The 27,500-nt window shown below is 45.4% G+C and overlaps 1 protein-coding gene across 5 annotated transcripts in view; it reads left to right on the plus strand.

The window, feature by feature from the left end:
* The first annotated feature begins 11,852 nt into the window (after window positions 1-11,852).
* The window catches only part of ctnna2 (catenin (cadherin-associated protein), alpha 2), a 307,160-nt gene continuing 291,512 nt past the window's right edge, over window positions 11,853-27,500 (plus strand). For 3 of the 5 annotated variants that reach the window (XM_035529730.1, XM_035529729.1, XM_027012569.2), the window contains exon 1: window positions 11,853-12,154. The gene's annotated coding sequence lies outside the window, so the exon portion shown is untranslated. Of the gene's footprint in view, window positions 12,155-12,432; window positions 12,749-27,500 lie in introns of those variants that run through there. The other 2 variants (XM_035529725.1, XM_035529726.1) reach the window with 2 other exon arrangements.

Below are 27,500 nucleotides of genomic sequence, written 5' to 3' on the forward strand. Positions count from 1 at the left end.
GCTTATACCTTTCTTTGAGTTTTCAAAGCAACATTTGTATAGGATTGCCTTGTGAATAAACATGATAAATGTGAATAAACTCACCATGCCTTTAATGCGTATTTGGTTTTAAATAACAGGCTGATATTTGCATACATGGAAATAAGGCTGCCTGTTTGGCAAACAAGTCTGCAGTAATACATTACTAGTGATGCAGTCCAGATAACCTTTCAGGTGCTGCGGACCCTTATGAAAGATTTGTATACAATGCATACAATGTATGCCGCAGATTTTGAATGTAGTCATTTCCCCTGACTCACACCAAGTTAGTTTTCATAACAAGGTCAAAGCTTCAACATGGCAGAAGTTATTACAAATTTCAGAGTGATTTAGCCAATTATTGTTGCTAGAATGGGGCTGTGATATTTTGATTTTTGTAGTGGGTGTCGCCAGTGATTATTTTCTGAAAAATAAATGGAAATAGGAAAAAGCGTGCAGCAAATTTGAGAATGCATATTGGTTATAAAGAAATGCCTAAGAAGACCTCTTGGGAAAACATTTTAAAAGGGGCCTGCAATCTTTCAGTCCCTCCATTGCCCCTTTTATGAAGAACTTTCTATTCCTTGAAGCCAGTTTGCAGCTTTCCCCTGGAAGTTTTGCTGAGGCAGGTGAATTTTGTGCACGTCCATTATGGAAAAGGCATTTGAAAAGCTGTGTGTGTGTGTGTGTGTGTGTGTGTGTGTGTGTGTGCATATACATATATATATATATATATATATATATATATATATATATATATATATATATATATATGTGTGTGTGTGTGTGTGTGTGTGTGTGTGTGTGTGTGTCCAATCATTGCAAGAAATGTGTTTAGCAAGGCGAGTTGTCCCCCATATCTCTCCCTGGTGAATGTCCTATCCCTCTTTCCTGGCTGCAGACGCTAAGTGAGCGCAGGGACGGACCAAGAGCAGGCTGAAGCCGGCAAATGCATTCGCCTCCCTTAGGCATGCTCTCTCTTAGGGTCGTAGCTAATGCTGGATTACAAAATCTAGTGAAATATACCCAAACTCAGAGTTTAACCCTTTGGATTTGACATACACTTAATTTTTTATGTGAATTCGATAATGATGACTTGGCATGAATCTTTTAATAGCTAGAAATGTTTTTTTTTTTTTAATAGTCCAGCTAATGACAGAAGGTGGTTCAGTGTTCAGTCAGTAAATCCGCTCTCCTCTGGTAACTCATCATGCTCAGCAAAACTGCTAGCTTAGGGATTTTTAAAATTTTGCATCATGGTGAATCTTTCAGTTTGCCAGATGGGTGACTGATTCGTCAGATAAAAGGTTATTTCTTCCCTTAAAGAGATACTCTGTGAGTGTAACTGAGACACTGGACACATCTAGGCAGTTTAGTGTTAATCTACAATTAACACAGTTGGTAAAATTGCTGCAGTTTATTTGTATAGCACATTTCATACCCAAATCAATGTGGCACCAATTCATGGTGCTTCACACACACATATTGTATACAACAATGGAAGAAATACATGAAATCTAGGAAACTGACTCACACATTCTGAAACAGACGAGTTCAGTCTTCGTGCTTAGTTTGGTACTCCAGGTACTCTAAGATAAATTAAAACGCAGAAAGACGCAGGGAGACACAAAGAATCTAATGTTAAACTCTGAAAAAAAATTCTGTTAATAGTAAAGATTTATTTTTTCATCAACCTTTGCATATACAAAACAGCTTCCATTGACTTTATCCAGCCGTGGGTGGGGGGTGTTGTTTGTTTTATAAGGCTATTTCACGGGATGTTAATTTTCTCCACGCTTTGTGAAGGCTGAATGAAACATCTGGGTTCGAATTAGCAGGTCCTTCTGCATCTGAGCTCTGTGATAAGGTCTACATCTCTGCCCTTGCTAAGTTAGTGTGTGAGTCGAGTAACGGCACAGCCGTGTACGTTGGCACACCGTGTCTCGGAAATTACGTTTAGCGTTGCTTATCCCAGATGGCAAATGTTTTGTGAATAAAAAATATGCTAGTCTGAAGAACTGGATATATTCTATAATGGAATTAAAAATTGGGGGAAGCCTTGGGCAAGATGCAAGGTTATCTGAGGTAATAAAGAAGCAGAACATTAGCAGGCACAGTAAAGCTGCCGTGTTTAGCCCTAATGTCAGTTTTGCCATAAGAGAATCGATGGGTTAGGGGTGTCATGAGATGTAACGTTGCTGTGTATAAGTGAAGCCATTCTTGCCATCTTAACAGCACACACTAAATGTCAAAAGATTCCAATTTAATGATGGTTTTTTTTAGTTTGCTTGGCCTTGATGAAATATAAAAACATTGAGCTATCCATAGTACACAGTAAATCTAATGTCCAGGGCATACATAATCTCCCCTTTGACTCCTTTTGGTGAGAGAAGGACATGCTTAATTCATAAACTGGCAAATAAAATTATCAAAAGGAATAGATGAAGCCTGGATTGGGATCAGTCCGTTACACAATAAAACCCTAACCCTAAACCTCTAACCCCAAACCCTAACCCTAACCCCTAACTCTAAACCCTAACCCCCAACCCCTAAGAGAGAAAGGTGTCCTCTAAGCTCACATGATGCAGGAATGGAGAATTCTACATGACTCATCTGATACTGTGAATGTGTCAGTGTTGAAACAGAAAAAACACCTCTGAGAGAAGCCTTGTTTATTGCTGTTTTTGCTGTCTATCTGAGATTCTTTTGCCCTGAAGATTTACATTTACATTTACAGCATTTTGCAGACGCTGTTGTCTGGAGTGACTTAAAATAGTGCTTAGCTGTCTTTGTAGACTCAGGACTACTATCATAGCATTAAGGATTCTAAGGATACCATTAAGCGTCAACCTTATCAGATGAAATACAGAAGATATATATATATATATATATATATATATATATATATATATATATATATATATATATATATATATATATATATATATATGTATGTGTGTGTGTGTGTGTGTGTGTGTGTGTGTGTGTGTGTGTGTGTGTGTGTGTAAAAATGTAAGTTCTTCTTGAAGAGGTGGGTCTTCAGTCTCCGTTTCAAGCCCACAAGGGACTCTGCTGTATGGACAGGGAGTGGGTGTTCACTCTGCTGTCTGGGCGCTAAGACAGAAGAGTCTTGAGGCAGGTCTTCTCTGTCTCTTCAGGGGGTAAAAGTTATGGTGGTATAGAGATCCTTTTGGAAAAGATACTTCTGTTCAAGAGATGAGCGAATTTTCCGTTTCCATTAAAGATACTTTTGCATGTTGTTAAACTCTTTGTTATTCCTATCTAATTTTGTTTGTATTACTATTAGTATTAGGTTAAGATCCCATATGTAAGGAATCCTGGATTGATGTGTTCTTCCTCTCAATAATTAAATATGGCAGTTATAAATGGGCATTTCCATTCCATGGAAATGACCTCTTCAGTCTACTAGGGACCTGTTCTTAGGAAATGCTTTGTATTTAGGTCAGTGTATTGATTTTTCATTGATTATACATTGATTATAAACCAGTTTGTTTCAGATTCAAGGTCAGTTTTTTTTGTTTTTGATTTTTTTCCCCCAAAGTACTGGGGCTTCAACAGACTTTAATTGTGGATGCAAAACGTTCTGTTTCTGCAGGTTATACATCATTAAAATATGAACCTGCCATCTGGGTCTTTCCATGAGGATCTCTGTACCACCACTGCTTGTGGCTTTACACAAGAGACTGCAGTGCCCCTTAGCTCATTCATTTACCATTGTGGCGGTGAGTATCAATAACCATAAACCTTTCAGTCTTAAGGTGCAGCATAAGTCATGGAGCAGGTCCATAAGATGCACGAGCAGGCCAGCCAGCCCACAGCCACGGAGTGTTCTGGTACCCAGCAGTGCGAGCGAGTGTGAGGGTGAATGGCACACAGTGGGACTGTAGCCTATCATCTAGACAGCACCGTAACATGCCAGCCTGGCCCTTCTCTGCTCGCTAACGGAGCTCAGTTTCAGCAGAGAGATTTATTTAGAACGCAAATGCAAATACACACAAACACACGACACCTCGTCAGAGGGTTGCTGAGTATTTGTGTGCACGGTCCTGAGCGTGTCTGTGGTATGAAATGAGATTGTGGGATTGGAGTTGTGATTTGTGACCTGTTTACCTTTGTCCGCAGGCTGTATTTTCACCTGATTCTAGCCATTTCCCAGCTGGAAAACATTAGCATCATGTATGCTGAATAGAGGTAATATACGCCGATGGCATGTTCCAGACTTCGTTGTGATTTGTCATCCTTGGCTTTCCGAGTATCGAAAAAGAAATGCTTAATAAAACTATTTGCCTCAGGATGTGAGTACAATAAAATTTCGTGGTTGCCCTATACGCCAACCAGCATTATTCTTAATCTACTTCCAACTCATTTCGTTAATAATAATGGAAGCTTAGACAGCAAGTCAACACCCGGCCGCTTAACTTCCTCTAATGAAGGAACTGGACATGTGGTGCACTAGCACAATTTCTCCCTGCCCCACATCATCTATCAGAGAGACTGTGAGTATCCGCATCCCTGGTATAAACCCAGTCAGCCCGTCGCATGACCATAGACTGAGGTGCTAAACCCGACGACTGGATGGGACACGTAAAACCTTGACGTGGATCCCTCCTGCAGCTCATGCGTAGAGGATATAGGATGACCTCGCCAATAGACCTCTTGTTCTGTCATTTGACAAGGCACTTGGAGACACCAAGAAGCTAAAAGCTTCTAGCAGCCCTTTCTTAGTGCTATTACGTTTCCCTGAGGTAGTTTCTGCGTAGCCTTGATTCAGATTTGTACAGGTGTAACTCATCCTAGACCCATGTCATAAAGCAACCCTCGACAGGTCATGTAATTTATCCCACCATCACGCAGGCTAGCTTATGACCTACATGGTGAGAAACGTATATACTCCTGCTGGCTGGAATAGGTTATCCCTTCGCATCTGATCTTGGATCAGTTTCCTTGCTTTGCTTTAAGTTATGTTGTGTAGGGAAAGCTGGTTCTAAGACAGTGCATATGGGCAGCCCAGAGTATCGCGCTGTTGTTAATTAACACTCTTTCCCGTCCAATACAAATGCACACCATCCAGTCATGGAGCTCATCTTTGAAAATGTCTCTTCAAAGGCTGTAAACAAGCTTCGCAAAGCTTCACTCAGAGTGTGAGTCCAGTTCCTCAGTGTGACCGCAGATCAGATCCGTTCAGTAGTGCCCACTCAGAAGAGATGCCAAGGGCATATTATTAACCATTTGGCTTTCCTTGTATGTATAAAAATGACTGTGCCTTTCAGGTAAGTGCCGTTTGTCTGATGTTCAGGATACACATTCAGTGTACAAAATCACTTTTCAGAAGCATTAAACACTGGAGAGTCTGCAGCTGATACCCAAGGTCCTTCTATTTGGGCGATTCCTTGTCTTTCTGATTCACGCGCACACATAGACATGTGCTCTTAGCATTCATGCTTTGTTTCGGACAGACCCCAGGATCCATTTTATAAAAGCACTTAAAAAAATATATTTTTTTCCTCTAGGTTATTGTACCTGGAATCACTATGAACCCAAGTCACTGGGCCTGAGAGCGTTAAAAAATCTGTGTGCAAAATCTGTGTTTGACTAATGAACTAGACTGTTTTTAAGTTTCATATAAAAATTTGATTGATTATATAGACATGGGTAGTAAGTCTTAGCACTACCAATCACTCTACACGGGGGAGTAAAAGCTAGATCAACGCTTAGATTATTTTTAGATGACTTACATGCACAGTCCCTGGTCTTAAGTCCAAGACTTCAATCTAATTCACCCTCACATTCTTAAATTAATCTATACCCCATGAAAACCATATCTCAAACTGACACTCATCTAAAAGATTAATTCTACTCATGTATTAAATTCAGAATACTGTTAAATTCATGATGCAGGTACTGTGCAGCACCTGGACAGGATTATTTTTAACCAGGGATCTTCTCACACTTTAAGGACGTTGCAGTGTTTTGCTCTAGGTGGTTTTTTTTCAAGCGTAAGATTTCAGTGGTGGGAAAGTTTGATTAATAACATCGGTGTCAGCTGACTGGAGATGCAGATTCCTTAGCAACAGCCTAGAAAGGAGAATGAATGCAGCACGTCAGTCAATTACCTCTCATTTTCAATTGCATAAAAAGTAATTTATAGGAAGTGGGCCCCTAATGGCCATGTAACCGCAGTGACCACCAAATGAATCTGAACAATAAAATCCTTATCACTTTGGTGCGCCGCTTCTTGGCTTGATGAGGTCTAAGAGAAAAAAGAACCTGTTAATTTCTCAACCTGTCGGAGCCAACTCCTGGCTTTGTGCTGGCCAGAGATCCGAGGAATAAGAATATGGCTGGATACGTCTGGAAAAGTGCAGTGGATTTGCGCCTGGCAGGCGCAGTGCAGTCAGGCACTGCTTATTACAATTCCACACAAGTCACGGGAAGCATGCAGGTGATGTGTAAGAATGCGCTGTTAGCAGAAGGAAGATGAATGCCTGCGTGTTGTTGAGCCTGCACCCAACAGGCCTGCTGGAGAAGCAGGGATACGGGCGTAGGCTGCACACATTTGTCTTTTGGCCGAAGAACTAGGGGTCCAATGCTTTCAGGGAACATGTCACGCTGAAGCAAGCACCGGCATGACAGTGGCATACTTTAGTCCACGCCTTAACTTACAAGTCATCAGCATCGTTGTGGATATGTATAAGCATATTTTCATAAACATCAATATCAATAATAATATCAAAACATTAATATTATTAATATGCCTTAAAGAATAGGGTATGTTTTGAGAAATCGGCATAAAGTAGCAATTTGGTAGCCTCTCATAATCCAGGCTCATTATTTAGTTATTTGTATAAAGTACCTCTTGACAATGGTTATGAATATGACAGTTGCGGTATATGGCCAAAAGTATGTGGACACCTGTCCAATCACCCTGTATGAGCTTGTGGACATCCCGTTCCCATTCAGCTATAACATCCCATACACTTCTAGGATGACCTTCCACAAAATTTTGGAGGATGTCTGTGAGAATTTGTGCCCATTCAGTCAAAAGAGAATTTGTGAGGTCAGGCGCTGTTGATGTGCCCAGGAGCACAGTCATGATGGAACTGATAAATGGCCTTTGCCAAACCGTTGCCGCATAGTTGGACATGGACCATTATTCTGCTTCCAACAAACTTTACTGTTGGCACTATGCATTCCAGCAGTAAGCGTTCTCATGGCATTCGCCCATCAGACTTCCAGACAGTCAAGCACAATTCATTGCTCCAGAGAGCGTTTCTACTACTTCTGATTCCATTGGCTCCAGACGATACTCACAATTGCACGTAGTGATCTCAGGCTTGTGTGCATCTGCTCAGCCACGGAAACGCATTTTATGAAGCTTCCGACACACAATTCGTGTGCTGGTGTTGCTTCCAGAGATGTTTGGCACTCCATAGGGTGATGCAACAAGATGATTTTTAGGTGCTGCGCACTTCAGCGCTCCACCACCCTGATCTGTGTGTTTGTGAGGTCTACCGCTTCATGGCTGAGCTGTTGTTGTTGCTCCCAGTTGCTTCCATTTCATATTGGCACTACCAATTGCCTGGGACAGATCTAGCAGACGTCTGGTACAGGTGTCATCCTACGACAGTGCCACAAGGCTACATTCCTACAGTAGGTAGAAGTGGTCCAGTTCCAAATTTCTGACCAAATCCTTTTTTTGTTGTTGTTAGGCTGATCTTTTTATCGTGACCTATATCTGACATTAGAGCTATATCCAACATGACACAACATGATCCAACACTGACCTGAGTCGACAGTAACTGCTGCTAGCCTACAGATAACGTTCACATCGATCCCTAGCAGAGCCCGTAAACAAAGAAACACAACAAGCAATGAATTACATCACTAGGAACACGCCTTACCATAACCTACCCATTCCTATAGTTACGGTTACACGACTGGTTACACGACCGGTTACACGACGGTTACACGCTGCTGCAGGCAACAGTAATAACCATGGAACATGCATGAACATGTCGTCTGGCTGTCCTGCCACCATCTTTCCTCCCTGGCAACGCAAAACTATGATGAATGTCACATGGATTGACTTGTCACATGAATTCCAATCTGGCTTTTCAGACAGAGTCGCATTGCTGCGTTATGGATATGTATCAGATTTTTGGTTGCCGAATATGAAAACGTCAGATTCTTTGTGGTTTTTGCTGTTCACACTGCCATCCAAATGAAGGGGTTGGTTGCTATAATGGCAAGAAAAAAAAGGCACATAAAGAAAACATGATGCATCACATCAGAAATGGTCCCTGTTCGCTGTTTTTATTAGTGAACAGGTTTCATTCACCGCCGTGGCTTGCCAGCCCGGGCCCAGGCTGACTCAACCCCCTGCCTTTGCCGCGTAGGCCTGTTTGTTTACTCCGTGTACATACGCCGTGATGTTGGTTGGTTTTGCCACTGCCAGTGTAGGGAGCTGAATTTCACTTCCCTTACCTCAAGTTTCATCACCCAGTTCCTCCACCAGACGCGGGTCCACCTGGTTTTACGGTTCCTTACCTTCTCGCTGCAGCCGAGCTTCCTCGCCACTGCCGAGACTTAAAAAGTCCCCAAATCAGATTAGTTAAACTAAAAACTAATTCTGGATTTTGCTTCTCCTCACTGCGCAAAGTGGACCAAAGCTAACGTGGAACTTCTGTCTTTTTGTACGCATTAGGAACAGCAGGCTGTGTCTAAACACAGCCACGCTCCCAGTCCTCTTCAGGCAAGCGCGCCGGAGATCCTAGGTGGCCTTTCCAATGGTGGCTGCTAGCGGAAGCCGATATGCAAGCCGACATGTCGTTCTAAACTGTTCCGGCTGGTTAGCAGTAGCTCAGGAGCCAGTCACTTACGAAAGCCCAGAGGAAATGAACACTTTGAAAGCTCCACATAGCTTTTCGGCTTGAGAGTGGCACAGGCTGACTAACCCAGCAAGTGCTACTGGTTCAAGTGCTATTGGCGCAGTCGTGTTCAGGGAGGAGTGGGCTTTATCTCTTTTGCTTAATTGATTTTCTTTCATTTGCCATTATAATAACTTTTCTAGATCATTTGAACCTTATCTTTTGTTTCCTTGATGTGGCTGCTTTTGCCGTGAGGAAGCTTTCAATCTCCACAAAGACAACCAGCAGGCGTCAGAGCGAAAACCACGAGGATGCGCAGCTCCCCGAGGGATGATGTCACAGCTATGAGGTCACCACATGGAGGCTGGGGTGTGCCTAGTCAGAGTACACGCCCACTTGAAATGTGTACTGGTCAGGTATGTCTGCATTTCAGCCTCTCGGCATCTGGTTCTGACGGATCCCGGCTGTGCATTCCCGTGGTAAGGCTTTGTGGTTTCCAGAAGGACATGTGACTCATGCTGGGTGGTGGTGGGTCATTCTGGGTTGTAAATCCATCTGTTTTTGCAATCTCCATGAGTATCTTGCACAGACACCTCGATATGCAGATATGCAGATCTTGATAGCGCATGCATGAATAGATAAAAGACTAAAAGACAACTGTCATTTCCATTCACTGTGAGTGAATGCTTTCCTTAGGGCAGTAGAGTCTTAGAGTCATAAATCGACTTCATCATTGCGATTATGCAGGTAGGAAAATTGCTCTGTCATTATGCTTAATGACTGACTTTCTCCAGAGAGCAGGTCGGGTTAATAACTGTCTCCGAAGAGTAGGGTTGCTGCAGAGGATAGAGTTAGGTAGGGGCCTAAGTTACAGTGGAATTCATTCTAACATCTCACACTGCCCCTGAAATGCCAATGGCTCACACACACACACACACACACACACACACACACACACACACACACACACACACACACACACACACACACACACACACACACACACATGTGAACAGCCCAAGACATGCTTCCATTATGCTCTGAGTGCATGACCACTTTGTACGAGCAGTGGTCCCTGCTCTCTTGGGGACGGGGATATGTGACACACACTGCTAATGAACATAAAAGCGTCAGGCGAAGCAGGAGCCAGTGACGGTCCCATTTGTTTAACTTCCTCAAAGGCAGTTCCAGTGTTCTCTCTTTTCAGTTTGCTTCCTCTCTATTCTCTCACCTCCCCATGCTGCTGTTACCTGGCTTGTGTATCACCCTCACACTTCTGCAGGCCACTTCCAGCCGACTCTTACAAACGCACGAGCCTAATTCCCCTTTAAGCGCAAGCTGGGAGCGCCGTAATTTCCCGCTCGTTGTTGGCTTCCCAATGGCGTGCAAATGCACCAGCTCCACTCTGGTCTCAGCTGTCATCCCTGCAGCCCTGGTCTGTGAGACGGGGCTTATACAGAAAGCTGTTGGGGCAGAAAGCTCTGCTTTATGGCACACACACACACACACACACACACACACACACACACACACAATGCTTCTATGGCAAAACAACAGCTTCATTCAACATAGCCAGTTAATGAACTGTAATGTAACAGTGCGTCGTAATGTCCTTATTACATTATTTGCCCAGCCGTTGGTCAATATCCACGTGCCTGGAATAAATTTGTAAAAACAAAACAAAACAAAACAAAAAAAACCAACCCTGTACATCCAGCATAGTCCAAAGGAAATGAACATGCAGACGTTTTAATTGCTTATATTTCACAAGTAAAACAAAACAAAACAAAAAAAAAAACACGCGAGGGAAAATATAATGTCTGTAGCAGTAGATTTAGAGGAAGTGGAGGGGATTGCTAATGCGTGCTTTACAAAAAAGAGGATTCCCACCCAGCTACGTTCAACAGTCATTCCTTCATCACGGGCAACCCTGCGTGATGCTCGAAGGCTAGCACGCGCCCTCTCTCCTGTTTCCTCTTGATTTTATTAACACGTGGGACACCGTGAACGTATGTACATCACACTCGTTGTGGCTTCTGCCTGGTCCCCAGCAGAGCCAAAATAAAATATAAAAAATAGAAAAGTCTCTACCATGCAGATGCTCAGCTAGCGTGGGTTTTTATAGTTATATACTTCATAGTTTTATAGTTCCATATGTGGCGGTAGCCGATCTTTCACACGTCCCCGGGCCTTATGTTATAGGCTTAATAATTATGCAAGGGTGTGCTATGCAGTAATAGCGATGCTGGATGACTCTCTGTGGGGTTTGTTTGTTTATTTATTTATTTTGTGCGTGCGTGCACACCTGCAAAGCAAGGAGTAAACAACTTGACGCATATGTGATGGAAAAACATCAAATCGTGGCTGCCCTTGGTGAGCCCTCGTATGAATGCACGCACACACACACACACGCACACAGCCCTAGTCAAGTGTGTGAGGTCCCTCTGAATGTCAGTCCCTGTGGCAGCCGCGTGGCCCGGCACGGTAAACACCCCGGCGAGGGCCAATTCAGACTCAAGGCGCGCGTGCGTTTGCATACTACGTTTGTGTTTTCTTTGGCTTCGCTTCGCTTATTCAAATTTTTTTTTTCTTCTTCTTCTTCTTCTTCTTCTTCTTTTTTCCCTCCCCAATATAAAGACCATTAAAAAATACGCCTCGAAGTCCCGAGCGCTGGGCATTGCCGCTGCGTGTTTCACGTCGTGACTGAAGGCAAACGAAGAACTTCGGCAGCTCTGCACGGCGTCGCTCTTCCACGCTCGCCCCGTCGCGCAGGCGCGCTTCTGGAGCGCTCGAGAGCACTATTTAGCAAAGCCGCACGCGGGCGTGATTTTCGCCCCGGCCGATGCTAGGTTGCGCCCGTGCTCCGCGCACTGCGCATGCGGCCTCGCGCGGGCCGCTGCCATTCGACGGTCTGGTAGCACACGGTTCTCCGCGCGCATACTCGGCACCTGCCTCCTCTGTGGTTGGAGCGTCGGTGGGAGCAGGGAGGTGGGGGGGAATCATTATTTGGCAGGGAGCGGCAGAGAGACGGGCATTTCCTAAGATACCGACAGCGACGCGTGGATTCCTCCTGCCTCCATCTCTTTAAAACAAGCAAACAGAACAAAAACAAAGAAAGAAAGCGGGGAGAGGATATCGCTGTCGCTGTAGTTGCAGAGCCAAAGAGACGCGCGGCTGGAGACACGCGTGAGTGCGACGCATTGCTCGGAGGCGTTTTGCTGGAATAGCGGGGCTGTCATCTTGGGAAGGTAAGATGTGCCTCGAGTCCGCGCGCACCGCTGCAGGAGCAGGCAGCCCGGGGAGGCTCTCGCACACCCTCAGCCTCACTCGCTAGGAGACGTCCCTCGGTTCGCGTGTCTCCGTTTGACACAGTTTCTAACCCCTGCATCACCGACGAGCCCGCTGTGCGCGAGCGAACCCCCCCCCACCCCCCCACCCTCCGGTGATGCTGGGCATCCGCTACACCGGCGCGCGCCTCCCATCCGTGTGCACGGCTCTGCTGAATCCCGGGTAGCCTTACTAGCATCCGTGCTATCCCTCCCAGTGCGATGAACAGCTTTGAAAAGCCCAATTAAAACCTGTTTTTTTTTTGTTGTTGTTTTTTTGTTTTTTGGATCGCGGAGGGAAGAACGAGCCGTAGCGCGCAGAGACGTGGTCACGCTAAGCGAGACCGGGCGTCTGCAGGACAGACACGCGCCCTTCCCGTCGGTGCGGCTCCCGTGCTCATCTGAGGTCCCGTTATTCTTTGTCTGCCTAACATTGTTGTGTCGGTCCTTAGACTTGCGGAAAATCCCGTTCAAACCCGTCACATTTGCGCTCTGCTCGGACTGTCTTGGGAAAGGGTAAGTGTCAGCGCGAGCACAGGCGAGGTGACGTTTAAAACCGTATGCAAGAGCGGGTCGTTGGACATGCCGTAGCCGTTACGTGGATCCCGTTACTTGCGCCTTTCCTTGCAGCGCGTGCCTGCACGCTTGTGTCCAGATAGAGGCAACGTTTGGATTTGTAACAGTGTTTGTTTTCGAAGTTGTTAGGAAAACCTTAATAAGAAAGGAAAAAATATAAGAGCCAAGTCGGCTCGTCAGAGTGCGCGAGCAGATGTTTAGGATGAATGTTAATGCTCTGTAATAGAAACTGAATTTACAATAAACTGTTATTTAATTAATTATTGATTTTTTAATAATATCTTACTTTGTCACCTTAGAGTAGCTTATACAATGCAGACAAGCAACTTATGTTGCATAATGTGTGTGTTAGAGAGGGAGAGAGAGAGAAAGAGAGAGAGAGAGAGAGCCCAGGCTTGTTTAGGTGTGTGTGCGCGCGAGAGAGAAAGCCTGTCCGCCTCTCTGCCTCTCTGTCTGTATGTGAGAGAGAACGCTCTTCCCCTTCCTCTACCATTAATGTCTCACATGTTGGAGACTCTTCTTTGAATCGCGCTGACAGAATTCCCCACTACAGGCCTACTGTGTCCCAGTACAGTAGACGTCGGCGTCCCGTGTGTGCTTCGTGGCTGTGTCCTGCTGTAACCGGAGCCGAGACAGGCATGCTCAGGGTGTGAGCGCCTGGGTGTGCTGCATTTAGCCCTGGAACTTTGGGCTGGCATAGACGCGTACTGGTGAGGTTTATAAACAACACGAGCAACGTGTACTCACAGAAGCCAGTCAGACAGAGGACCGTGTCCAAGCAACACCATGGCCAACAAGTTTGACGGTGATATAATGAACAAAAATCAGAATAGGCTGACTGACTGCACTTTCTTAGTGGCATTTAGTTTATAAACACATGTCTTGAGTTTATTTTTTTGCCTGGCTTGTTGAGAATGACATTCACAGTATTGTGTCTGTATCCACCACGGAAGGTTTTGAGAAAATCCTGACACCTTTAATTAAATCACTTCCGCTCATAAACACAAATGCTACTAAGAAAGCCTGTCCGGCCTCTTCAGCCACGGTGCTGTTTGGACACAATGTTCACGCTCTCAACATAATTACTGGTTCGCTTCAGTTCCTTCAGTATAACAGTGAACACGCAGAGCACCTGTCTGCACCGCTGCATACAGCCACAGGGGGCGATCTGCTTGAGCCTAGAGCGCCTGGTTAACCACGGAGATGCCGGTCGCCATGGCGTCTCCACGCCTGAGCTCGTGGCTTGTTGTGCTAAGACAAGCCTCTTATAATAATAACAACTTTTGCAGCTTGGTTCAGTACAGGCCTGCCCTGGAGATTCGTGCAACTCTCTGGATAGGAAAGCCACACACGAGCGTCGGGCAGCGTTTGGGATCAATACTACCCCTCTGCTACAAGGGCATTGATTTCAACCTATTGATTGCATCCTATACAAGCATGTATGGAGAGCTGACTTGTTTCCAGCACTGTGGAATAGTCTGTTGACGATGGGGTGGGTCCATGGGCTGTGTTTGGTATGACCATTCAGGGCTTTCTTCTGACACAATAAGCTTGAACAGGAACTGGGTCCTGAATGCAGTTTAGGTGATTACACCGTGGCCAGTGCAAAATGTAGTATTGTAGTATACCTACTACACAGAGAATGGTATAGAAAAAGGTTCCACTGTAGTATACCCATTACATATATAAAGAGAAGAAGGGAACATTGTAGTATACACTCTCTCTCTCTCTCTCTCTAATAGTATATAATACCTTATAAAAGTATAAAAGCAGCATCTCTAGCATTTCCCCCTAGATTTGATATGACATCTTTTCAAGGAAAGTCAGCTAGTCTAAATATGCACTTAAAAACAAACAAACAAACAAACAAACAACACTCAAAACGTTTACCTGTCTTCTTGTCCGCTTTATCTGTGGTAGGAATGAGGATATGTATTTGATCACAAAGCACTTCTGTAAGTCACTCTGGACAAGGGCACCCGCCAAATGCTGAAAATATGTAAATGTTTTAAATAATTTGCAGTGTTATGTTGTAGTCTGCTTGTTTAAACAGCCTAGTTGAGTTCAGCAACTTTCTTATGACAAGCCCACTAATTAAGGGGTGAAAGACCACTGATGAAGTCTTAATCACCATCATTAAAATTTATGGTGGGCCTTTGTTAATTCATTAATGAATTAATCGGTTGTGTTATTCGTTGCGCATCAAAGAGAGTTCTACAGAGGCGTTAGAGTCTCCAGAGATGAACAGGCTTGATGAAAGCCATAGTTTCTGGTTCTTCTGGAGATGTTCCAGTGTGTTTCAGAGCCAGAGCTATCTGCTCCTCTCTTTCTCATGCTTGGACTAGCACCACCTAAACGTAAGCTCAGCCATTTTAAAAGGCAGCATGACAGGCAGTACGTCAGCCAGGTTTCTACTACCAAGAAATCTGAAAAGCTTGACACACCCACCCCACCTATTTTGAATTGAGGGATTACGGTGCGTTAACCGTTAATATTGCTAAGATAATCTTGACACGTTGGAACGTGACCAGAGCTCAGCATGGTTGTTTCTGGTGGAACTGATGGAACTATGAAAAATGACTTCATGTTCTTCCTTTACTGATTAAATGGAGGTAACATAAGATAAGCAGAAAAAAGTGACTTTGTGAGGCAAGTCTCTGACAGCACCTTCCATGATGTACGGTATGATGTTAGTAGTCCGTGACACAACCCGTATTACAGAGATTGCGGACTTCTGAGATCAGTCAGTAGGGTGGTAAACCAGGCCTACTGATCTTGTCGGGTGTCCCACAGAAGTGCTTCCAGGTGACATAGATGCACTTCCTGCCATATTTCCGGGCCTCCCTTTGTATCCCATGCTTAGCAAAGACTTTTCCAGGGGTGTAATCTCACCAGGGGTCTCCTGGCCTTAGGTGGACAGACAGCTGACCTTCTGTGTTCCTCTGAGCATCCTCGCTTTGTACCTGTGTACATATGTACATGTGCTCCGTGTGTGTTATTTTTAAAAGGAGACTGATGTCTCTCCCATGCTTCTCAGAAGCTGCCTTCCATGACAGACTCTCTTTATGTAAGAAAATACGTGTTGGTAAAATACCTGTGGGTAAAATACCTGTTCATAAAATACCTGTGGGTAAAATACCTGTTGTCAAACCTGCACTTGTAGCTGCTCTCCTGATTGGTCAGCACGGCGCTGACCAATAACAGGCCTCAGGGCTCACATAGACAGCCCGGTTGAATTTTAGTGTTCACCAAGGCTGCACCTAGATTGGCGCATTTCTGCAGGGATTTAGTCCAAATCCTATTCCAAGGCACCCTGTTCAGCTAATGAGGATCTTCATAAGAACCTGATTACATGGATTTAGTGGAGGAACTCGGTCTTGAACGTGAGCCGTGTAGGAGGGTAGAGGTCCAGGAGGAGATGTGATGTCCACCGTATTTATACACATTCATAAGCAGCTGTTAACCCTGTTGGCTGGTGAAATAAAATATAAAGTTTTTTTTTTTTTTTTTTTTTAAGCCATTTAATAAAGTTTCATAGATCACAGCTCTCAACTTTAGCGGACTTCCTCGTCTGTGTTTCGTCAGCGATCGGTACCATCTGTTCTCTCCATGCGCCTCTCTAAGGGCACTTGGTGTAACGCATGAGGCGCTTGGCCATGTGTTGGTCAGCTGGCAGATACGGAGTGAAACCCATCAGTATCCCTCTCCCTCTCTCGCTCTCTCTCTCTCTCTCTCTTTCTCTCTCTCCATCTCTCTCCCCTTCTCCCCTGTCCCTGGCCTCCTGTTTTTCTTGTTGTATCCCATCTTTTATTCTTTTATCCCCCTGGTCTCATATCCGAACCCCAGCAGAGCACACACTGTGCCTGGAGGGTGTGGACAGGCTGGGAGAGTCTGCCCTTAACCCCCTCTATTGTCTGTCTCACACACACACACGCACACACACACACACACACACACACACACACACACACACACACACACACACACACACACACACACACACTCCCTCTGTTGTGTATCTCCAATCAGTATTTTTCCTGATGGTCACATGATTTCCCATCTCTTTCTCTACTTCAGTCCTCTTTTGTATTGTAACACTCTGTGTTAATCCTCGCTGCATGCAATTCCTTTCTGTAGACATAACGGCACATGGCATTGTGTGTTCATTCTTATATTGCCATTTAAAATCCCACCCTCCCCCATCTCTGTAACCCTTAGACTTTGATTAGCATTACTGTGCAGTTCTGCTTTAGTTTTAATGGTACGTGTCCATTGAGACTGACCTTGGTGATCTTTTGGCCTTTCAACCTCAGAGCTTAAACAAGACTCTGCACAACGTGATGAGCAATGCAGCCCGCCCGCCTACGGAAGCTCTTTTCTGGAGCTCTTCTCAGGAAAACCTGCCCCTGCCCCTGTCTCTGTAGTATCCCATGTGCTGCCGCTGCTCTGTGAATAAAAAGTGAGACTGAATCCATTCACACATCTGGGCTGTAAAAGCCTGCTTCAGGAACAAGCCACCCCACCCCATGCCCTGCTGCTGTTCTCCGGTTCTGTTGCTGTGGTGTCTCCGGTTGTATTGCCCTTCTCCTTGGAAATGAATGGCTTCCGGCAGCTCGGTCACACTCAGCTACTTATAGCGGAAAATATCCCGTCAGTCAGAAGCGGTGTCGGGTCAGCAGGTTTTTCAGGGCATCCTAGCACGGCTAAAAGCAGCAGCAACTACGCTTTTAGACAAGCTAAACACAGGCCCCCCCCGCCCCCCACTGAGGCTTTATGGATGCGTTGCATGGGACAGATGGGCACCGCCATTCAGGTTGTGTGCAGTGCATCACATGGAGAGTCAGTGAGACACTGAAGTCTGTTTCATACATTCTGAAGACTCTCTGTTTATTTAGCGGACCTCTCTTAGACTGGTTGCAATGTTGTTAGGGCAACAGACATGATCATTTGTGCCAACTACAAAATTAAGATTCAGTGTTCTGCACAAGGGTTATTTTTAGGAAGCCAGTGGTTTGTGGTTAATATGCTTTGAAATGTGAAACAGGGAGCAGAAATCCTATTTCATGTTTTGAACATTAATCTTGGAGATGGGACAATTTCCACACAGTTTTGCCTGTAATCAAAACCAAAACCAATTCTGCTTTAGTCAGTGGCAGAGATGTTTAGTCAAATTGTAGTCTTGATTGAAACATGCCAGCTAGCAGGTTTCTTGTGAGATGCTAAATCATTTAAAGTATCATTTGAATATCATTAGGCATCATGCTACGTGCGTAAAATATGCCCTGAATGGCCACTTTCTTAGAGACACCCATCGAGAAGCATGTGACATCCTTTGGTCTTCAGAAATGCAGCAGTTCATTGTGGGATAGATTCCACTAGATGTTGAAATCCTTCTGCAGAAATCTTGGCCCGTGCAGACAGGTCAGCTTCTCGCAATTACTGCAGATTCGTCGGAGGTACTGGCATGCTCAGAACAGCCTGTTCTACCTGGTCCCAGAGACGCTCTATTGGATTAAGATCTGGGGACCATGAAGGCCAGGGAAGGAAAAGTTACTCTCATGTTCCTGGAACTAATCCATGACTATCCGAACCTTGTGGAATGGTGCGTTGTGCTGCAGAAAGTGTCCTCCTGCAACAGGGTAAACCGCTGTCATGAAGGGATGAACTTGGTCAGCCACAATGCTGTGGTGAGCCCTACTGTCCAAATGTCCATCCGTGGGTATCGGAGGCCCCAGTGTGCCAGGAAAACATTTTCCACATCATTATTCCACCTCCACCAGTCTGAGCTGTTGACACCGGACAGGAAGGGCTAATGGATTTTTTGCTGCACACGGCTAATCACGACCCTCCTATCAGCATGGTGCAGCGGAGATCTGAATTCATCTGACCAGGTTGTGTTTTCTCACTGCTGTGTGATCCGGTGTTTGCACTCTTTTGCTCACTGGAATCTTGTCTTCCTGTTTCCTTTAGACAGCGGTGGCACTCGAACTGGTGGTCTCCTGTAATAGGAAAGATGGGATGTGCGTTTGGACACGTTAGTTGGAGCTCCAGCATTATACCGGGCTGCATTCTGCTTGCCTGCGCCTCGTCTTTTCTTCTGAACGATTGTTGACGTCCTCCTCTGAGTTCCACAGAATCCCCTTTTGCTGGATCACGCCATTCTCGCTAAACTCTCGTTAACACACAAGATTAGCAGTATGGACCCAGCTGGCATGCTTCAAATCATCCATATTGCTCGATTGTCCCATCCTAATGTGGATTCACACACACACTTGATCCACACAACACTTTCTCATCTGATTTTATGCTACACACCGGTGTCACGTATCTAATTTCCGTACAGAGAAGCTCCAGTTGTGAAAGGGTAGGTGTCTCAAAGAAAGTGGCATTCTGTGTGTGTGTGCGTGTGTGTGTGTGTGTGTGTGTGTGTAACAGCACTTTGCATGCACAGCTGATGAAGGACCTCTGTGTGAAACATATCTTGTTTCTCTGACAACCTGGTGTGTAAAGTCCCAAATCTATCTATCTATCTATCTATCTATCTATCTATCTATCTGTCTATCTATCTATCTATCTATCTATCTATCTATCTATCTATCTATCTATCTATCTATCTATCTATCTATCTATCTATCTATCTATCTATCTATCTATCTATCTATCTATCTAAATATTGTATATACACTGTAGTAATTAGTATTACTTTTTATAATAAGACTTTTATTTTTGGAATAGATTTTTGATTCCACTTTGAACTCTTAATGAGTCCCTGCTTTGGACCTGTCCTTGATTCTCACGTGTGTGGCACACCACGCTGCAGTGCATACATACAAATCCTTATACAGGCGTATAGGGATACTGATGGGCTTCACTGCGTGTCTGCCAGCTGACCTTTCTCCCCAAGAAACAATTAACTTGGACTTAATGAATTCACACCCAAGAAGTTTGATTCTTTGCCTTTTTTTTTTGTGCCTATTTGCTCTGCAGTTGCGTACTATAAAAAACCAGGCCAGTGGTGGCAGGTCATTTGTCACAGCAAGGCAATAAAGAGAAATCTCCCTGCATGCTTTAATGGGCTTGAACTCCACACACTTGTATAATCACATAACAGAGTAACAGTGGCAAAGGGAGAATCTTTTTCTCAGCAGAGAGGGAACCAGTAAAAAACAGGACCGTTCACATAACTGTTTATAGTACCAAGATATTTTTTTCTCCAATTGCATGCATGACTTGAAACACCATTTGTATTTTTGTTCTTCTTCCAAGTGTAAGTATTGAGTTTTTTCTAATGCTCACCACCACACCAAGGAGCAGCTCCTTGGCATAGCAGATGGGGCTCCCATTTAACCTTCCTAAGTGACAACTTCCTAAGAGAAAATTTTTTAAAGCTCGACCCTCTGAAAATGAGACACCCGTTTAAGGCTCTGAAAGTGAGACAGTAGCTGCAGAGGGGCTTCCCTGCCTGTTAGTCAGTGGCTGGACTACAAACACGTGGACATCTCTGTAAAGAGTCCTGCCATGTGTACTATATAGTGCGCGCTGTGTAGTTCATTATTCCTCCTGAATGAATTCCACTGATCCCACTTGGACTCAGTCTGATTGTCCGTATGGTGGTGTTTGCTTGTCTCTCTAACCTACAGACAGCTTTAATGTGTTACATATAGATTTTTTAACTTCAAATGAACAATAATGTTTTTTGCATAAATTATTGCATTTGTGGGGGAAAGCCAATCAAAAATATTAGAACAATTTGTGTTTATTTTGCTTTGTTAATGAGCTGTTTTCCTATTCAACGATGCTTTCAAGCTTTCTTATAATAGTTTAAACATATAGAGTATATTCCATGTGCATTTATTTATAACAAGAGGTATGCAATTCATTAATATAATCTCAGAACTAAGCATCTTAAAGGTATTGGCCTTTAGGTGCAGAGCTAGTCTTTGTAAGCAAAAGGAAGAGAGAGGGAGTGAGCTGTTTTATTCCAGGTATGTCAAACTCCTGCTGTCTTACTTGTCAAAGGCTGATGAGCACATTAAGGCAGAGAAGACAACAGTCTCCTAAGAACACGTCACACACCATATTAGCGCCATGTTGGTAACATGCCAATAGAGCACAGCAGTGCCCCCTGGGGTACGCAGGTTTATGAGGCTAAGAATGATACGCATAGATTTAAGATTAGATTAGCCAGTAAAGGGCCTGCTATGTAAATGCCTGCTACATACAGTAAAAACAGAACTTGTTTAGTTCAAATGAAGACCGAAGCAAGAAGATTTCTTTGAATATCTTCGAGATATTCGAGACGGCCGAAGGTGTCTCCCAAGATCTCGGCTCCACCTCGGCACGAGCTGTCATTCCCACGTTCACATGCCGCATCGCCCGTCAAACTTTTCTGAGATGTCAGTCTAGGGCATGTCAGGAGTCTTCAGGTGATTGGCCTTCGCCTGTTGCCGTGACGACGGAGCAGGTGTGACGAGGGGAAACCCTTGAGGGGAGTCTGAAAGGGCCAAGCTGCGTGAAACCCTGTAGCATATTTCCGACTTGTGTGGTCCTAATTGCTTTCTCTTTAGTCCCTTGACTTCTCATGTTAGAGAGGTTAGCGTTTCACAGTCTAGTACGTCGGGCCCAGCAGGCGGACCACACTTTTTCCTCTTCCCCAGCTTCCATTAAGCCATTAAGAGCTCCAAATAACTGGTCCAGGCACAGAGGGAGCTGGGAAAAAGGAATATGGACCGCCTGTTGGACCCTGAGGTCTAAGTGAAGAAACGCAGACTTTGGGTAAAGTTTGGCTTGAGTCTTAAATGCAGTAGCGATGGCTGTAGCTCAGCTAAAGGTATGAATGTGCTAACCAGGGAGCTGGAGCTAACTTAAGCGATATACATGCTAGCTGGGCTGTATGTAGGGCATTACATACCATCTGCACTCTGTTGCACAAGGACTTTGCTAGCCGATCCCACTGATTCTTCTAAAACCAAACATTTAGCTGTGATCAAAGATATCAGATATCAGAATCAGATTGGTTCTGAGTCCTGTTTTATAATGTCTCGACTAAATGTTTAGCTACAACCTTTTGCTTTTTGATGGGGTTTAATGATTTCCACATTTGTTTGTGTTGCAGGATTCCTCCACCTCCCAACTATTCGTTTGCTGTGTTTTATTTTCCGGACGACTTTTTCCGTTATCTTCAGTGATTTGAGGTCCTCTTACTGCGTATTAGCAAAGCCTGCGGTGTTCCGATGAGCCGGAGATCAGATTAAAGCTCTCTCCCACTTATCACGACTGCATTACTATGTTTAGCTATGACACCGCTGGCCTGTACGTGTTTATCTGTATCCTGACTCTTGCCTTCCTTCCCACTATATTTGTGTCATTAGCTCATGCCTGACTTAGAAATACAGCACGGGGTGAGTTCAGTAGCGTTTCCACAGCACACCCGCCGCCTCACTGGGACACACACACTGCTCTGCATGCAGTGGTGCACCCCATTAACAAACTGCAATTGGATAAAGAATGTAATTTTTGTCCCGATTGCCAACACTGGGATTTGTGGGTGGTGTGTCTTCAGTAGCCCAGAGAGGTGGTGGTCAAAGGGGGTGAGACTTCACTGTGTCATCCCTGGTGCTCGTAAGGTATTTTGCACGTGGCCATGCCCACTTCTCGGGAGCATTGTTGTGAGCCGGAGCAGCTCCAAGTGGAATGTTGCGTGGTAGCGCTAGCGGAATGTCCATTTGTTATTCCGGCGTGTGTGTCTGCATGAGAGGGAACGGGGACTGTTTCTGTGGTGACATACCAGCCAGGAATCTCAGACTCGGGGAGAGAGGGAAACAGAGAAAAGACTGAACTTTCTGTGCCGTTTACGTTTTACACAGACGCACACTCAGACGCACACACAAGCTGTGGGGACACAAAAGCCCTCACTATAGGTGCTTCGACAAGGACATCATAGCCACATAGCCGTTGCCTATAATCGGAGCAGCTGTGATCAGCAATTTGCTGCTCACGCTTTTAATGAGAAGCAGTAAGCGATGGCAGCACCTGGAAGGACATCCCGTGCGTCCTGCTGCTCCTCGGTCATGCTGAGAAAAGCATGGTGGATGTGAGCCGTTGGCAGGGACCACCTCAGGCTCACAAAGGCTTTTGTCTGATGTGCTTTTCCTTGCCAGACACTGTCATGTTCCAGAACAGTCCACCACGGTCCTGGCTGGTAGGGTAGTGTTTATCTGCGCCCCCCCCCACACATACACACTCTCACACACACACACACATACACACACACACACACACACACTTTCTCTCTCTCACACATCCTTTATCCCTTTCTCTTTTCCACTCTTTTAGTTCATTCTTGACTGTTCCCTCCATCCTTTCTTCCTCTCCAGCCCTGCTCCAACTTCCCCTCTCCATAACCCCTGCATCCCAACTCGTGTCTCTCCCCTGTGACTTTGTATGTCACAAAAAGCACGGCTTGCGTACAGGAGAGAGAGAGCGAGAGGGAGAGAGAGAGAGAGAGCGCGAGAGAGAGGGAGAGCGAGAGAGAAAGGTTTACGTCCCGTGAGATTGGTGTTGGGTGGTGGGGGTGGCTCAAATCCTTCCTCCCCTCTCCTCATCTTCATCCTCAGCATTACCATGGCGCTGGTGACAGTGTGACAAACACAGCACCACTCTAAGACTTTGGAGCACTTCCCCTGAGAACTGAGGGGACTGCTAGCAGTCGTGGGAAAAGCTCATCTGTTGCCGTAGTTTGTGTTCCTCTTTCTGCATCCCTCCCTCATGGTTTGGGTTCTGTTGGCTGGATGTATTGGTTGGACCATTCTCAATCCAGGAGTGATGTAGATGTGTTTAAAAACTCCAGCAACTCTGTTGGGCCTGATCAATTTGTATCAGCACCAAACCCAACACCCACCGTGTTACTGCAATTGGGTTTTGCACCCAATTAGAGCCCGTCCGACTGGTCACGTGATCAGATACTGAACAGGTAGAGGGTAGCTGTCAAACTGTGCTTGGCAGGAAACTGTATATAGTATGTAATTGTACACCTAAAAACACACCTAGAAGTTCCTCCTTCTCTTTACCTACTAGGCAAGTGTGATAGCAAACTGGCTAGCCAGTGACATTAGCCATTTATCCAGCTGTCAGTGGTCAGTGAAATTCCATAACCGAATTTGGCTTCGAATAACAGATTTGAATACCTGTGCTGCAGCTTTCTTTTGGTTTATTGCAAGCATTAGATTCTTTGGAGGACTAGCGAGAGTGGAACTGTGGGTGGGGCCCTGATTGCAGGCTCAGGGCTGAAGTGCACACACAACTTTTATAGAAACCCCTCAGGTGTTTTAACAGGCATTCAGGGCAGTCGGTCGTGCCCGCCAGCTTCTCTCTGGTTTCTCATCAGAAATTTTTGTTGGAGTTAATTTAAACTTTAATCCTCGCTGCTCGCAGGGCACTCCAGAGACGAGCTTCGGGTTTGGGGCTTAAGGCGGAGGCGCCGTGAAGAGTGGTGAGGTCAGAGGATGTGTCCCCAGAGGGGTGGAGTGATTTAATGGCCTTGTTCACCCCCCCCCAACACACACACACACACACAACATCAAAGTGACCTTAAACATGCATGACATTGCGCTAAACCAAAACAAGACTCTTTTGTTCATGAGAAAAGTCGCTGTTGTTACCAATGTTTTTTTATCTCTTTTTCTGCTTCTCTTGTTCCATTTCTTGGACACACACACACACACACACACACACACACCTTTTGCAGTAGGATATTGAGGTCAGGGAAGAGTTGGAGTGGACAACAGAGGTCAGAGGTGTCATTGCTAATGGAAGCACTGTGTGTGTGTGTGTGTGTGCGTGCATGTGCGTGCATTTGTGCGTGCGTGTGTGTGTTTGTATGCGTGTTTGTGTGTGTGTTTGTGTGTGTGTGTGTGTGTCTATATGTGTGTGAGTGTGTGTGTGTGTGTGTCTATCTATATGTGTGTGTGAGTGTATGTGTGTGTTTATATGTGCGTGTGTGTATGTGTGTGTTTGTATGTGTGTGTGTGTCTATATGTGTGTGTGTGTGTGTGAGTGTGTGTGTGTATATGTGTTTGTGAGTGTGTGTGTGTGTGTGTATAAGGTATTAAGAGCATGTCCTCTCTATTACTCTACTCTGTTAACAGCGTTAGGGTGATTGTGAGAGTTGGTTCAGTGGACAGTTAGTGGCTATTTACAGGCATTTCTAACCAGTTTTACCTATGGGCCAAGTTTTTTAATTTCATGGTTTAATTTTGGTATTTTTTCTTTGCATACATGTGCGTGTGTGTGTGTGCATGTGTGTGTGCGTGTGTGTGTGTATGTGTGTGCGAATGTCTGCCTTATGACTGATGGCCAGTATATAACTGGCACTGTGATAAAGTGCCTGTGTGACATTGAATGGGAGTAATGGCACTTTGATCCAGTGAAAAATACTGTTTTAAAGCTTCTTATTGCACTTTGTCTGCATCTATGACAGTAAAATCAATCTCCACTCCGGCTTTTCTGCACTGTCACGTTCAGCTCTAACATATTGGATCACCGGCAATCAGCCTAGCAGCGTACGCACACACACGCACGACACATGCGCGCACAGACACACACACACACACACACACACACACACACACACACACACACACACGGACCGTTCCATGAGCCCTGACCAATGCCTTCAGAGCCATAAGAAAAGCTACATCTCATCAGTCTTATGTCCTCGGTGACTCTGACGACCTGTGACTCTGAAACAACAGAGCAGACACAATGTGCTGTTTCCATGTTTGGAGGACATTGGGACTGGGAGGAGTTTGGACTGATCCAGGGAGCCTGTGCTTGAGAACGGGGAACGGGGACACGGGGAAGTTCACGATGCCGAGAGATCCCGAGGTCTTGAAGACGCCACAAATTACTAATGCGTTCGTTTGTTTCAGTCGGTGTGCAGGTTCATGAGGAGGTGCACGTACACCTCAGACGGCTCCATCAGAGTTGCCAACATCCTCACTAAACGTTTTCCTCGTCTGACAATCGCGGAAGGTCGTGCGCCTTTTCAGAGCAAGTCATTTTCTCAGGCGCTATTAATGGAGACGTGCTCTGGCTTCCTCCAGCCTTGGCAGGCGTATCTGCTCCGAGTGCTGTCTCGAAGTGTGAGGCAAAAGGAGGATCTTCTCACCACGAATGGCACGAGGCGTGAAGACAGACACAGCGTCGGGCAAACGCATGCACGCACGCGGACAGAATGTTAGCGGCCCTGCCTCCGAAAATGTCGGCAAATGGTAGCCTGTTCCCGAGGCGTCAGGACGGTCACGTGCTCTTTGGTGTCTACCACGAGGCTCTGTCCAGTCTACGAAACATCTGTGCGGAACCCATAAGCTCGCCGTGTTTTGGCACGTTCTGGTTTTGCCTTTGCGCTCTTTTTTTGGTGACGTGATCAGGCCTTTGATAAATGCGACCCCTTGACCCCTCATGTCCATCGTACTGTTAGCGCTTAGGCATAGTGCAGCACGCTCAAGTTTATCCTTGATCCGTGTTGAATTATCTCTATCCCTCCTGCGCTCTCTCTCTCTCTCTCTCTCTCGTTATCTCTCTTAGAGTACAGTTTAAAAAGCCCATCTGGTCCTGCTGAGACACTGATTAACCCCATCTCCATGGTAACGACCAACTCCCCCCCCTTTCCATGTCTGTTGTCGCTATTTCTATGGCATTAGTCCCATGCAAACTCCCCTGGTTCATTTGGTGTGCAGGCGCAGTGTTTCAGCAATTCATGAGAGGAGTTAAAAATGAGGGGATTTTTTTTCCCTGTCTCTCAGAGGCCTGAGAGATGAGCAATTCGGCAAGGGAGTTTTATACCTCGTAGCAGTTTAAGAAGACAGCGTACCCTTTCAGTCTCTTTAAACAGTCTCTGTAAGTGCAAGTTAAACGGAGTGTGTTGAAGATGGTGTCTTTCCGCCTCCGGGACGGCATTCAAGCTCTGACGAGCGCCTTTTCTGTTTGCAATCAGCTCTTTCGTGGAGACGCAGGACCGGGGTGGGACCGGGGAGCCACACAAGAGCCAGCGGCCCGAGCAAGGCGAGACCTCCCAAGCTCCCAGAGCATTCCTCCTCCTTTCGGTCCGCGCCCTCTCTCTCTCTCTCCCTCTCTCTCTCTCTCTCTCTCTCTTCCTCCATATCTCTGACTTGCTGGAGTCTTTGATATGCACAGACACCTCTGACGTCTGACGCGATGCATCAGTAGCGTTCAAAGGGCCTCAAGTCTGGCTTCGCGGCCACATATGGTTTTGATAGTCGGCATCCGGCACCAGAAGACAAGCAGACGAGAATCTAGGCCGTCGCGCGCCTGAATTCCAATACGGGAGGGGATGATGAAATCCCGTTACTGTTGCTAGACTCTTCGAGTTTGGTTGTTTAAAACCAATTAACCTATGCCTCTGTCTGCGTGCTCCGACCCTGCGGAACGGAAGACTAAACCTGAGCAACTTTCTTTGGACTTTGTGGAGGCCTTTGCTATATGTGTGTATGTAAGGGGCTGTTTAAAGTCACATTTTTTAATTTGTTTTTAAAATTAGGCTGTAATGGCCTGATCTCTGGAAAAAAGAAAAGTTTCTGAAATTAATTCTAAGCACATACACTTGACAAACAAGAATCTCATTGTGATTTTGAACTTCAACCAAAGACACCTTCCTAATTGATTGTGAAAG

Source organism: Electrophorus electricus, chromosome 9, assembly GCF_013358815.1.
Source record: "Electrophorus electricus isolate fEleEle1 chromosome 9, fEleEle1.pri, whole genome shotgun sequence".
NCBI classification, from domain to species: Eukaryota; Metazoa; Chordata; class Actinopteri; order Gymnotiformes; family Gymnotidae; genus Electrophorus; species Electrophorus electricus.